Genomic DNA, 14,414 nt, shown 5'->3' with positions numbered 1-14,414 from the left:
TTCACTTGGCATAATGCTCTCCAGTTCCATCCATGCTGTTGCAAATGGTAAGAGTTCCTTCTTTTTTACAGTAGCATAGTATTCCATCGTGTAGATGTACCACAGTTTTCTAATCCATTCATCTACTGATGGGCACTTAGGCTGTTTCCAGATCTTAGCTATGGTAAATTGTGCTGCTATGAACATAGGGGTGCATATATCCTTTCTGATTGGTGTTTCTGTTTTCTTGGGATATATTCCTAGAAGTGGGATCACTGGGTCAAATGGGAGTTTCATTTTTAACTTTTTGAGGAAACTCCATACTGTCTTCCATAGTGGCTGTACCAGTCTGCATTCCCACCAGCAGTGCACGAGTGTTCCTTTTTCTCCACATCCTCTCCAGCACTTGTCAGTTGTTGATGATAGCCATTCTGACAGGTGTGAGATGGTACCTCATTGTTGTTTTGCTCTTGCTGTTTTTAGGATTCACTCTTTGTCTTGTGCCCTTGGCATTTTAATTATGATGTGTCTTGGTGTGGTCCTCTTTGGGTTCCTCTTGTTTGGGGTTCTCTGTGCTTCCTGGACTTTAAGTCTATTTCTTTCACCAGGTAGGGGAAATTTTCTGTCATTATTTCTTCAAATAGGTTTTCAATATCTTGCTCTCTCTCTTCTTCTGGCACCCCCATAATTCAGATGTTGGTACACTTGAAGTTGTCCCAGAGGCTTCTTACACTATCTTCATATTTTTGGATTCTTTTTTCTTTTTGCTCTTCTGGTTGGGTGTTTTTTGCTTCTTCATATTTCAAATCATTGATTCTCAGGATCCTCTAGTCTACTGTTGAATTTCTGTATATTATTCTTTATTTCAGTCAGTGTATGCTTAATTTCTGACTGGTCCTTTTCCATTTTTTTTTTTTGGTCATTCTCACTAAGATCCTTGAAAGTCTCCCTAAGTCCCTTGGAAATTCCTGGAAGATTCTTGATAACCTTATAACTGTGATTTTGAACTCTATATCCAGCTTTTTTGCTTCCTTCTATTTCTTTCATTTGTAACATGTTTCTTTGTCTCCACATTTTGGTTGCTTCCCTGTGTTTGTTCCTATGTATTGGGTGGAGCTGCTAAGTCTCCTTGAGTTGATAGAGTGGCTTTGTGTAGTAGGTGTCCTATAGGGCCCAGTGGCTCAGCCTCCTCAATCACCTGAGCTGGGAGCTCTAGGTGTACCCCTTTGTGGGCTGTGAGCACAGTCTTGTTGTAGTTGAGACTTGATTGCTGTTGGTGTCACTGGGAGGAATTGACCTTCAGGCCAATTGGCTGTAGGGACCAGCTGTGTCTACAGTGGGAGAGATGCTGTGTAGGAGACACCCTTATGGAGCAGGACTTGCTTTAATGGGGCTTTGGTGCTTACTGAGTCTGCCCCTTGAGTGTGTAACTTATGGATGCGAAGAGTTGTAATCTGGTATGGTCTCACATTGACCACTGGGTACACTGGCTCTTGGGTCTCCAGAGAGGTGCAAAGTCAGCCACTGCCTGGGGCCACCCAGCAGGAGCTACAGAGAGATCTGCAGATTCCTCCTCTTTGTATCGGGTTTGGAAGTGTGCAGATGAGGCCTGGCTGTGAAGCAAGGCAGGCTGGTGCCGGATCTTAGGCTTTTTATTGATAGCTTTGGTGCTCCCTGACCCAGCTGCAGCTTGTTTGATAGGTTTTTAGCCTGAGAAAGGACAGGCCATTCATATGGAAAAGCTGCTGCCCACAGCTTGGGTGGGGTTGTAAATTGGGTGGGGCGGGATCTCAGGGAATCACCAGGGTGGAGCAAACAGAAATGGCTGCCAGTCAGCCCTGCGACCGGACAGGTCCCAGCATAGTAACAATGACTGCTGTGAGCACCTCTGTCTGGAAGAAAGCCACCGCTGAGTTCCTGCCCTGATGCCAGACAGTCCAGTTTCTCCTTGTATGTGTCTGGGTTCCCCAGAGCCTCGCCGGGCACTTGAGCTCAGAGGAAGCAGGAGCTTGTAAGTTCAATTGGCCTTATAAGAGGAGCAGTTGGGTCTCCAGCAGCCTGTGTGTCACTCAGCCCCAATCCGCACTGGTTTTTACAGCCTGTAGTTCTTACTGCCTGTAGGGACTTCTTTTCCCAGCTCTGGGACCCTGGGCTGGGCATCTGGTGTGGGATTGGGACCCTTTGCTCCTCTGGGCAGCCTCCACAGAGATGATCTCCCTCCCAATTAAAAAAATGGCACAAGTGGGAGCCAGACCAGCTTGTTCAGCACCTCTGCACCTCCTACCAGTCTCAGTATGCTTTCTTCTTTAGTTATCTAGTTGTAGGACTTCCATTCAGCCAGCTTTCTGGTGGTTCTGGATGATGGTTGTTCTGTATTTTAGTTGTAATTTTGATGTGGTTGTGGGAGGCAGCAAGTACAGGCATTTGCCTACACCACCATCTTGGTTCTCTCTTATTTCCTTTTGTGGTTACCATGAGGTTACGTTTAACATCCTAAAGTTATAACCCTCTAATTTTAATTTATATCAGCTTAACCTCCATAACATACAAAACTTTGTTCCTTTGCATCCCTGTCCTTACACCTTTTGGTTGTTAATGTCACTGAATTACATCTGTATACATTGTGTGCCCCAAAACATAAACTAATCATTCTTTTAAATTTGTTAGTCTCTTAAATTATGTAGAAAACAAAATTTAGAGTTACAAACCAAAGTTATAGTAATATTAGTTTGAATACTAATAATCAGAGTTATTTTTTTAATGTAATAATCTCTTAAATCACGTAGAAAACAAAAAGTACTGTTAAAAACCATTGATACAACTAGATTTAATAAGTGAGTTTGGCAATGTAGCAGGATACAAAAGCAACACCCAAAAATCGATGGCTTTTTTATACACCAATAATAAATTCTCAGACAGAGAAACTAAACAAACAATTCTATTTATTATTGCAACAAAAAAGTTAAGATACTTAGGAATAAACATAATCAAGGAGGTAAAAGACTTATACTTAGAAAACTACAGGACGTTGAAAAGTGAGATAGAGGAAGATATAAGCAAGTGGAAGAATATACCATGTTCATGGATTGGTAGAATTAACATGATTAAAATGTCCACACTACCTATTCAATGCAATCCCTATTAAAATACCAACAGCATATTTCACAGACTTAGAACAAACTCTCCAAAAATGTATATGGGACCAAAAAAGACCCCAAATATCGGTAGCAATCTTGAGAAAGAAGAACAAAGTTGGAGGAATCACAATACCAGATATCAAGTTATACTACAAAGCCACTGTAATTAAAACAGTCTGGTACTGGCACAAGAACAGGCATATACTAGTAGATCAATGGAACAGAAAGGAGAACCCAGAAATCGACCCAAGCCATTATGCTCAATTAACACTTGGGTTGCGGGAAACGAGTTAAGTCGGCTCACGTGAATTGTGCGTACTCCACGGGAGCCGTCTTAAACTCGGTTCATATAGATTTGCGGTGGAGTGTGGGAAACGTGTAAACTCGGGCCGATTGTAACTGCGTATTACCAAATATTTCATTTCAATCGAACCCATACTTCAAAGATATAGGCATTTTAACGCGCCATCTTATATTTTGGCGGGAAATTCACCCGCAACCCAAGTGTTAATATTTGACAAAGGAAACAAGAGCATACAATGGAGTAAAGATAGTCTCTTCAATAAATGGTGTTGGGAAAATTGGACAGATACATGTAAAAAAAACCAACTAGACCACTAACTTATACCATACATAAGAATAAACTCAAAATGGATAAAGGACTTAAATGTAAGACAGGAAACCATAAAAATCTTAGAATAATCCATAGGCAGCACAATATCAGACATATCTTATAGCAATATGTTTACAGATACATCTCCTAGGGCAAAGGAAACTAAGGAGAAAATAAACAAATGGTACTACATCAGAGAGAGGAATCGAAGATGGCGGCATAGGTAAACACCGGAGACTGCCGCCGTGGACAACTACTTCAAAAATACAACTAAAAGTCGGAGCGGACATCAACCAGAACCACGGGAAGGCTGGCTGAGGAGAGTCTCTTCAACTAGAAGCAAAAACAACAGCATTCCGACGCTCAGCGGAGGCGCAGTGTGGAAAATTTAAAGGTACGGCGGTGCGGTGGTGAGGGTGCGCGCGCAAAGCGGGCTGGCGGCTGAGGGCGCGATTGTCATTTTCAATCAGGAGCGAATCTCAGACTCTGGGCTACAGATCCGGGCGAGTCTCTAGGGACCCAGACTCAAACGGGAGAGGCGGGACTGTCTGGCTACGGCCCCTCCGAGGTTTGCAGCGATTGCTGGGACAGAGAGGCAGAGCCCCTGGGGACGGACTGAGAGCGGCCATAGCTGCTCCCTCCCCCCACCCTGTTGAGCCCCCCCCGCCCAAACCCTGCGCACAGCCATTTGCCAATCGTCTCAGGCAAGGGCTGGACTAGCGCCTCCCCTGAGGACTGAAGTTTTCCCACAGCTGATTTCCACAGCCAGTCGGCCTGGTGGTCAAATCCCTCTAGTGTTAACTACAACAATTAAGGCTTGGCTAGAACAAGACTGTGCACAGAGACCACAAGGGGGTGCACCAAGAAAGCATAAAAGATGCGGAGACAAAAAAACATGACAGAAATGGAGGATATGGAGCTAAGAATCGCAATTTTGAGGGCTTGCCATAAATTTGTGCAGAGCCTCACGAAAACTAATGAGACCCTCGATGCTACGATAAAGAAATTAGAAAGTAAGCATACACGGACTGAAATAAAGAATATTATACCCAATAGCAGACCAGAGAAGCACAAGAATCAAACCAAAGATTCGACAAAAAACACCCAATTGGAAAAGCAAAATGAAAAAAGAATCCGAAAGTGTGAAGATAGTGTAAGGAGCCTCTGGGACAGCTTTAAGCGGACTAATATCAGAGTCATTGGAGTGCCAGAAGATGAGAGACAGCAAGATATTGAAAACCTATTTCAAGAAATAATGGCAGAAAACTTCCCCCACCTGGAGAAAGAAATGGACTTACAGGTCCAAGAAGCGCAGAGAACCCCAAACAAAAGGAATCCAAAGAGGACCACACCAAGACACATCATCATTAAAATGCCAAGAGCAAAAGACAAAGAGAAAATCTTAAAAGCAGCAAGAGAAAGAGGCTCAATTACCTACAAGGGAATACCCATACGACTGTCAGCTGATTTCTCAACAGAAACTTTGCAGGCCAGAAGGGAATGGCAAGAAATATTCAAAGTGCTGAATACCAAGAACCTACAACCAAGATTACTTTATCCAGCAAAGCTATCATTCAGAATTGAAGGTCAGATAAAGAGCTTCACAGATAAGGAAAAACTAAAGGAGTTCATCACCGCCAAACCAGTATTATATGAAATGCTGAAAGGTATCCTTTAAGAAGAGGAAGAAGAAGAAAAAGGTAAAGATACAAATTATGAACAACAAATATGCATCTATCAACAAATGAATCTAAGAATCAAGTGAATAAATAACCTGATGTACAGAATGAACTGGTGACTATAATGAATCAGGGACATAGAAAGGGAATGGACTGACTATTCTTGGGGGAAAAGGGGTGTGGGAGATGCGGGAAGTGACTGGACAAAAATCATGCACCTATGGATGAACTCAGTGGGTGGGGAGTGAGGGTGGAGGGTGGGGTGGGAGCTGGAAGGAGGGGAGTTATGGGGGGAAAAAAGAGGAACAAATGTAATAATCTGAACAATAAAGATTTATTAAAAAAAAAAATGGTACTACATCAAAATAAAAGGCTTCTACACGGCGAAAGAAGCCAACAAAATGAAAAGGGAGCTCAAACATTTGCCAATGATATATCAATAAGGGGTTAATTTCCAAAATATATAGGGAATTCATACAACTTAACAAAAGGAAGACAAATAATCCAATTAAAATGGGCAAAGGCCCTAAATAGATACTTCTTCAAAGTAGACATATAGATGGCGAAGAGACATATGAAAAAATGCTCGAAGTCACTGATCATTAGAGAGATGCAAATTAAAATGACAATGAGATATCACCTCACACCTGTCAGAATGGCTACCATCAACAAATCAACACATGACAAGTGCTGATGAGGATTGGAGAAAAGGGAACCTTAGCACACTGCTGATGGGGATGCAGACTGGTGCAGCCATTATGTAAAACATATGGAGTTTCCTCAAAAAATTAAAAATGGAACTCCCATTTGACCCAGTGATCCCACTTATAGGAATATATCCTCAGAACCCCAAAACGCCAATCAGAAAGAACATATGCACCCCTATGTTCATAGCAGTACAATTTACAATAGCTAAGATCTGGAAACAGCCCAAGTGCCCATCAATAGAGAAGTGGATAAAAAAGCTGTGGTACAGCCCAACTGGCATGGCTTAGTGCAGTGATGGCGAACCTATGACACGCGTGTCAGAGGTGACAAGTGAACTCATTTTTTTGGTTGATTTTTCTTTGTTAAATGGCATTTAAATATATAAAATAAATATCAAAAATATAAGTCTTTGTTTTACTATGGTTGCAAATATCAAAAAATTTCTATATGTGACACGGCACCAGAGTTAAGTTAGGGTTTTTCAAAATGCTTACACGCTGAGCTCAAAAGGTTCGCCATCACTGGCTTAGTGGTTGAGCGTTGACCTTATGAACCAGGATGTCACAGTTCGATTCCCGGTCAGGGCACATGCCCAGGTTGTGGGCTCGATCCCCAGTGGGGGCCTGCAGGAGGCAGCCAATCAATTATTCTCTCTCATCATTGATGTTTCTATCTCTCTCCTTCTCCCTTCCTCTCTGAAATTAAAAAAAAATTTTTTTTTAAAAAGCACAGTGGTACATTCATACCATGGAATACTATGCAGCAGTAAAAAAAAGAAGGCTCTCTTACTCTGAGACAGCATGGAGAGACCTGCAGAGTATCATGCTAAGTGAAATAAGCCAGTTAGAGAAAAACAAAAAAAACAAGTATCACATGATTTCACTCATATGCGGAGTCTAATGAACAAAATAAAATGATGAACAGAGTGGATCCAGAGACATGGAAGCATGGAACAGAGTGTGGAATCTTGGAGGAAAGGTGGGGGGTGGGGGAGGTGATCAATAAAAACACACACACAAAAAAAACATTGTTACAATAATACTAGTGTTTACAGTCGCCCATGTATTTACCTTTTTTGAGATCTTTATTTCTCCATATGGCTTAGAGTTACTACTATGTAGTGTCCTTTTATTTCATCCTGTAGGATTCCCATGCATATTTCCTGTAGGGCAGGTCTAGTAGTCATGAACTCCCTCTACTTTTGTTTACCTGAGAATGTCTTAATTTCTCCCTTACTTTTTAAAGGACATTTTTCCTGGATATGGGAATCTTAGTTGGCAGGTCCCCCCGACCCCCACCCCTCTACCCCCACTTTGAGTGCTTTAAATATATCAGCCTACTATTTTCTGGTCTCCAAATTTTCTGATGAGAAGTCTGCTGACAATCTTATTGAGGACCTATTTGTATGATGATTTGCTTTTATCTTGCTGATTTCAAGATTCTCTCTTCATCTTTTTCTTTTGAAAGTTTGGTTATAACTTATCTCAGTGTGGGCCTCTTTGAATTAATCTTACTTTGAGATTATTGAGCTTCCTTGATGTTTTATGATGTATTTTTAAATATATATTTTTATTGGAGGAGGGGAGAGGGAGAAACATCAATGATGAGAGAGAATCATTGATCGGCTGCCTCCTGCATGCCCCCTACTGGGGGTCAAGCCCGTAACCCAGGCATGTGCCCTGACAGGAAATTGAACCGTGACCCTCTCGTTCATAGGTCAACACTCAACCTCTGAGCCACAAGATCAATACACAAAAAGGCCAGTTATATTTTTACTAGCAACAATGAAATTAAAAGTAACAATTTGAAATACCACTTAAATATCAAATATATAGGAATAAATATAAGTAAAAACTGTGCAAGACCTCCACACTGAAAACTAAAATAATACTAAGAAATTAAAGATCTAAAGGAGGGATTTACCATATTCATGGATTGGAAGACTCCATATTATTAATATGTCAGTTCTTTCCAGATTGATCTATAGATTGAATAACATCCCAATAAAAATTCCAGAAGGCTGTTTTGGAGGGGAGGGGAGGGGGGAAATTGGCAAGCTAATTCTAAAACATATAGGTAAATGCAAAAGACCCTGGAATAGCCAAAATAATTTTGAAAAAGAAGAACAAAGCTGGAAGACTTACACTAAACAATATCAAGACTTAGTATACTGCTATAGGTATTGGCATAAGAGCAGACAAATAGGTCATTGCAATAAAGCAGAGGGTCTAGAACAGGGGTGGGCAAACTTTTTGACTCGAGGGCCACAATGGGTTCTTAAACTGGACCGGAGGGCCGGAACAAAAGCATGGATGGAGTGTTTGTGTGAACTAATATAAATTCAAAGTAAACATCATTACAGAAAAGGGTACGGTCTTTTTTTTTTTTTTAGTTTTATTCATTTCAAACGGGCCGGATCCGGCCCGCGGGCCGTAGTTTGCCCGCGGCTGGTCTAGAAGCAGACCCACACATATATGGTCACCTGATTTACAACAAGGGTCCACTGCCAATTCAGTGGGGAAACGATGGTTTTGCATTAAATTGTGCTAGCTAATAAGATATTCACATGGGAAAAGTGAACCTTGACCCATACCTCAAACCATACACAAAAATTAATTCAAGCTGGCTCAAAGATCTAAATGTAAATGCTAACACAGTTAGGGCTTTTGAAAAAATATAAGAGAATATATTTATGAACTTTGGTTAGGTAAAGACTAAATTGAACACAAAAAGTAATAACCATGAAAGGAAAGAATGATATATTGGGATGCATTAAAATTAGGAGTATCTTTCATTAGAAGACAGTCTTTAAAGGGGAAAAAGCAAGCCATGGATTAGAAGATGTCCCAAACACGTTTTATTTATTTATTTATTTATTTTTAATATATATTTTATTGATTTTACAGAGAGGAAAGGAAAGGGATAGAGAGCTAGAAACATCAACGAGAGAGAAACATCGACCAGCTGCCTCCTGCACACCCCCCACTGGGGATGTGCCCGCAACCAAGGTACATGCCCCTGACCGGAATCGAACCCGGGACCCTCCAGTCCGCAGGCCGACGCTCTATCCACTGAGCCAAACCCGTCAGGGCCCAAACACGCTTTAAAAATCAGTAAGAAACGCAGCCCAATTAAAAAATGAGCTAAAATTTTGAAGACATGTCACAAAGGAGAATATCACTAATCATCAAAGAAATGCAAATTAAAATCACTTTATAAAAAATTTTAGTAGTAATCAAGCTAAATATACATATTTCTGTGACCTAGCAATTCCTCTTCTGGGCATATACCCCACAGAAACAAGTGTTTATCTCTACCAAACACAGCACCATAATGTTCATAGTAGCTTTATTCATAATGTCCAAAAAAGTAGAAACAACCAATGTCCACCAACAATAGAATGGGATTTTTCTGGTATGTTCATACAATCAAATCCTACATAGTAATGAAAAATAATGAACTACTGACACACTCAAAAATATGGCTGACTCTCAGTTAAGTGAAAGAAGGCTGATACCAAAAAGAACATACTCGGGGACTCTTTCCCCTTCCCCACGTGGGAGTCTGCTGTACTTGTTCTTCAATAAATTTCCACCTTTACTATAAAAAAAAAAAAAAAAGAACATACTCTGTGATCCCATTTATGGGGGGTTTAAAGTCAGGCCCAAACAATCTAAAATGACAGAAGTCAAAATAGGGATTACTCTTGGGGCTAGTTCTAACTGGACAGGGCATAAGGGAGCCCCTGTGCTCATCAAACACTAACTCCCCATTCATTCCCCCTTTCCCAGCCCCTGGCACCTACCATTCTACTTTCTACATGAATTTGACTACTCTAGAACCTCATATAATTAGAGTAATACAGTATTTGTCCTTTATTTTCCTTTCTTAAATCCTCATTGAGGATATTTTTTCCATTGATTACTAGAGTGAGTGGAAAGTAGGAGGGGGGCAAGAGGGAGGAAGAGAGGGAGAGAGAGAGAGAGAAACATCAACACGAGAGGGACACATCGATTAGTTGCCTCCTTCATGTACCCCTACTGGAGCTGGGAATCTGCAGCTGAGGTATATGCCCTTGACCAGGCATAGGGGATGACGCTCTAACCACTGAGATACACTGACCAAGGCAGTATTTGTCCTTTTGCATCTGACCTCTCTCACTGGGCATAATGTTTTTCAGGTTCATCTATCTTGTAACATGTATTAGAATTTCATTTCTTTGTAAGGCTAAAAAATATTCCATTCGATGACCACGTTTTGTTTATTCATTCGTCTGTTGATGGACACTTGGGTTGTTTCCCAAGGGAAACAACTTGTGAAGCTTGTGAATAATGCATGGGTGGAAAAATACCTGTTCAAATCCCTGCTTTCAAGTCTGTGGGGTACATATACCCAGAAGTGGAATTGCTGGATCATATGAGCTTTTTTTTTTTTTTTTTTTTAATGGAGTGCTATTTTTAAAACAACACTGCTAGCCTTAGCCCAACCACCCAGAGATTTAATTGGTCTGTGGTAGAGCCCCAACACGGATATAGTTTAAAGCTACCCAGGTGATTCTAATGAGCAGCCCGAGTTGAGAACCACTGGACCAGAGAGAGGCTGAGAAAGTGACAAAGGAGGGGCAACAGCAGGCAGGAGTGAGGGGGGAGGAAAAGGCAGGGCCTGTGTGTGTCTGGGAGGCGGGAGGGGCAAGCTCCCCCTCCTCTGCGGTCCCATTAGCCTCCCAGTGTTGGGGTCGACACTCCATCCTTAGCAGACACCCATCTTTCTTGTCTTGATGACCTCGGGCCTTGGTTGCCAGATTTAACAAAGCAAGATGCAGGACACCCAGTGAAATTTGAATTTCAGATAAATAGCAAATTATTCTTTTAGCATAAGTATGTCCCAGCTCATACTTGGGACACCTTATGTTTTGTTTTGTTTTGTTTTGTTTTTAGTTTATTTTTTATTGTTGATCGTAATACAGATGTCCCTTATTTCCCCCACTTCTCCCCTCCACCCAGCCCCTGCCTCACTCCAGGCCTTTATCACCTATTGTCTGTGTCCATGGGCTGTGCATACATGCATATAAGTTCTTTAATTAGTCTCTTTCTATATTTTTAAATAAATCTCATTCTTTATCTGACATTCAAGTTTAACAGGGTGTCCTGTATTTTATCTGGGACCCCTACTAAGGCTCCAATCAGAGAAGACCCATTCTCCCAGCCAGGCCTTTACCTTTGGACACCTTGTCTCGATAAGACAGGGGAGGAGACTCCAGCAGGTGGGCCAGGAAGCAGCCCACCACCATGACCTCCCAGGGCGAGCATCAGAGGCTAATGAGGAGGCTCCCTCAGTGGGGCCGTTACCTGGCCCCAGATGCCACTCCTGCAGGGTGGAACCTACCACAGGCCTCTGAGTGGGGTGAGGGCCAGTGGCAGTCAGGTAGACCCTGTGCAGAGCACACAGCCTCCAGCGAGAGCGGCAGCTTAAAGAGGGGAGGACTGAGGGCAAGTGGGCCTCAGGCCACCTTTGGGGATCTCAAGGCCAAGGCCCTCAGTCTGTAGAGGGTCTGAGCTGGAGGATGCAGGGCAAGGTAAGATGGACGATTTTGGGACACCTGCTGCTTCCACGAAGCTGGGCTTCCTCATTCCCACACATTCCCCCCCGAGCTTCATCCATGGGGCCGGGCTCAGCTGAGGACCTGTGCTCCTGCTGTTGGTGTCCCTCAGGCTGACAGCTGGGCTTCTGCCTTATTCCTGAGGAGACTCAGGTCCCAATTTACTCACTGACTTTGCCAATGGGTCTCATCTTGTCCTGTGCTCTCCTCCCAGGGGCCTCAGTCCTAGCTGTCTGCTTGGCCTGTGTGTGAACTGTGGCCTCTGCATTGCCCACCTGCATGGGGTGACTGTAGGGGCCTGCAGTGCTGACCTCCTGCCTGGGCTGCGTATCTCAGGCCACGGCTTCTTGGATGCCCCTCTCTCCTGACTTGAGACCAAACAGCTTTTTGTCCCAGCACCCCTGGGACAGAGGAGGGAACACCCAGTCTGTACCCTCCTCTGAAAGTCGGCCGTAGGATGGCCTGTGATGGTCAAGAGTAAGCCCTTGGGCTTTGGGAAAGCATGTGCCTCCACCAGGGGACTGGGAGGAACCCTGGGGCCTGGCCAACAGGGAGGACCCTACACAACAGCCACCCCTGCTCAGCGGTGCCTCCTCTGAGAAGGCCTCCATGGTTACTGTTTCTCTTAGCATGTTGAACCTCATCTCCATCCAAGAGTGGAGCTGGGAGAGGGTGCTGGGAGCTGCTCAGGGCCCTAGGGTAGGTCTAGTACTGTCACCTCCATGTTACAGTGGAAGGGGGTATAAGAATGATGCTAGGTCTGCTGATTTCAGGCTTAATTAGTGAGCTGCGCTGCTCAGCACCCCTTTGGCCTGCCTACAGCACTTTCCAGCCACTTCCTGCTCCTCCTGTCCCATCACTGGTACCTGGGAGCTGGACTTTGTCCCCTTTGCTGTCCTGGAGTACATTTGTTTATTCCACACCATGAACTAGCCCTGCTCTGCAGCTCCTGGCACCATGGGGACACCTTCTTGGAGTTCCCCCAGCCACCCTGTCCCAGAGCAACTCAGCCTCAAAAGTCATGGCCCCTCCTGCTGGGCGTCTCCACTTCCTCCCACATCTTGCACTGAGGCAGCCTGGATTCTACTTACCTCCTGGGTCTTGCTGCCTCTGGGATGCCAAGACTAGGGAGCCAGGGGCTGCTCCATCCCAGCGCTCCCAGGCTTAGCCCTGCTCCAGTGGGGTCAGCTGGGCAGTGGTGGGGATGTGCTGGGTCTCTCTGTGGCCAGTTGGCTGGGCCCTGAGCCCTCAGGATCCGTTCGGGAAAGGAGTAAAGCCCTGCTCGGGGCAGCAAGGGACACAGCCCACCGGCTCCTGCAGTCCCCGAGCCCACCGGTTTGTCACAGCAGCCAGCCTCTTCACCTCTTCCTGTGCCGGCTCCACCTCAACCCTCCTTCCTGTCTGATTTCAAAAGCTAACAGCCTCTCAGACAAATCGATGAACCACAGCTGCCTTGCTGGGTCTCTGGCTTCGTCACCACCCCATGTGTCAGAGAGGCCGGGGTGCCAACAGGGTCTTCATTCTAGGACCCAGCACCTGCTCAGCACCTGATGCTTAGGAGACAGTGGTCCCCTCTAAGCCACCAAGGAAAACAAACTCACTATCAGCAGACCTTGGCTTTTGGGGGGCGGTAGGGAACGCGGGTGAGTGGTGAGGACACTCAGTGACTTGGCCAAGGCCACACAGAGGGAAGCTGACCTCTCTGGGGCTAGACCTGTCCTCTCACTTCCAGGCCGGCATGATACGCTGTAGCCCAGACACCCTTTCTCACCCCCTTGCTTTCCTTCTCTCTAGCACCTCAACTCAGCTGTACCCCACAATGTCTTCCTAATGAGTCAAGGCAGGTCACCTCCACCCTGAAACAGCAGATGGGGCAGTTCACTCAGACGCCTGGAGTGGACCTCAGCACGTGGGCTGTCCTGATTGACAGGTGGGCCTGAGGGGGAAGGACATGGTCCAGAGTGAAAAACACAAGAAAAGTTACAATGGAGGAAAGGCACAGGGCATCCTCCAGTGACAGGGAGCAAGCCACTGGGAGAAGCCGGTGACAGGTGGGAGCCAAGTGAGAGAGGCCCCGGTTTCCCTCAGCAAGCAAGTGGGAGCCGTGATGGTTGTAGAGCAGAAGAGTAGTGGGTTTGGATGCATGTAGCAACCTGTACGTAAGGGGACGTGGGAGGAGGTGTGTGCTTGTAGTAGCCTTTCTCTAAAGCTGTGTCTGGGTGACAGGAGGGAGGGGTGGAGGGGAAGGGAGGACCCAGAGGCAGCAGATTAGAAGTGCTCCTTACGATGGCACCCTTCTGTACCCCCTCCCTCCCATCGGTGCTTTCTGAACACCCAGAAACTTGCCAGGGGCTGAGGGACACACAGGGCTGCCCTGGGGAAGGAAGCCTGCTGAGGCTCCAGGCAGGCAGGGCGCAGACTGGCGGCTGCAGACTCAGCCTCACGGTGCAGTGAAGGCGGCTGAAACCAGGCCGCCCACAGGATGTTGGAAACCGCAGGGGCCTGGAGGTATCTGTCACCTAAAAGAGGCCAAGAGGGTGCGCCCTCTGTTCCTCCTTTCACAGCTCAGAGTGGATGGGACCTGAGCACGAGAGGGGACAGCCTCTTCCCGGGGATCCCAGGGAGCGTCCAGAAGTCAGCACTTCCCTGCCAACACCTTTCCTCTCTACCTCCTTCCACCAGACAGGGCTGGTCCCTGG

The 14,414-nt window shown here is 45.1% G+C and overlaps 1 protein-coding gene across 5 annotated transcripts in view; it reads right to left on the bottom strand.

The window, feature by feature from the left end:
* The window catches only part of NLRC3 (NLR family CARD domain containing 3), a 35,084-nt gene extending 22,015 nt beyond the window's left edge, over positions 1 to 13,069 (bottom strand). For all 5 annotated transcript variants that reach the window (XM_070413125.1, XM_070413123.1, XM_070413124.1 and 2 more), the window contains exon 1: positions 12,807 to 13,069. The gene's annotated coding sequence lies outside the window, so the exon portion shown is untranslated. The remainder of the gene's footprint in view (positions 1 to 12,806) is intronic.
* Positions 13,070 to 14,414: the final 1,345 nt, after the last annotated feature.

The sequence above is a fragment of the Myotis yumanensis genome, unplaced genomic scaffold (assembly GCF_028538775.1).
Source record: "Myotis yumanensis isolate MYYU_CA2020_CCGP unplaced genomic scaffold, mMyoYum1.0.hap1 SCAF_4, whole genome shotgun sequence".
Taxonomy (NCBI): domain Eukaryota; kingdom Metazoa; phylum Chordata; class Mammalia; order Chiroptera; family Vespertilionidae; genus Myotis; species Myotis yumanensis.
Note: the sequence above shows the minus strand (reverse complement) of the source record. Positions and strands in the feature narration are given on the sequence as shown.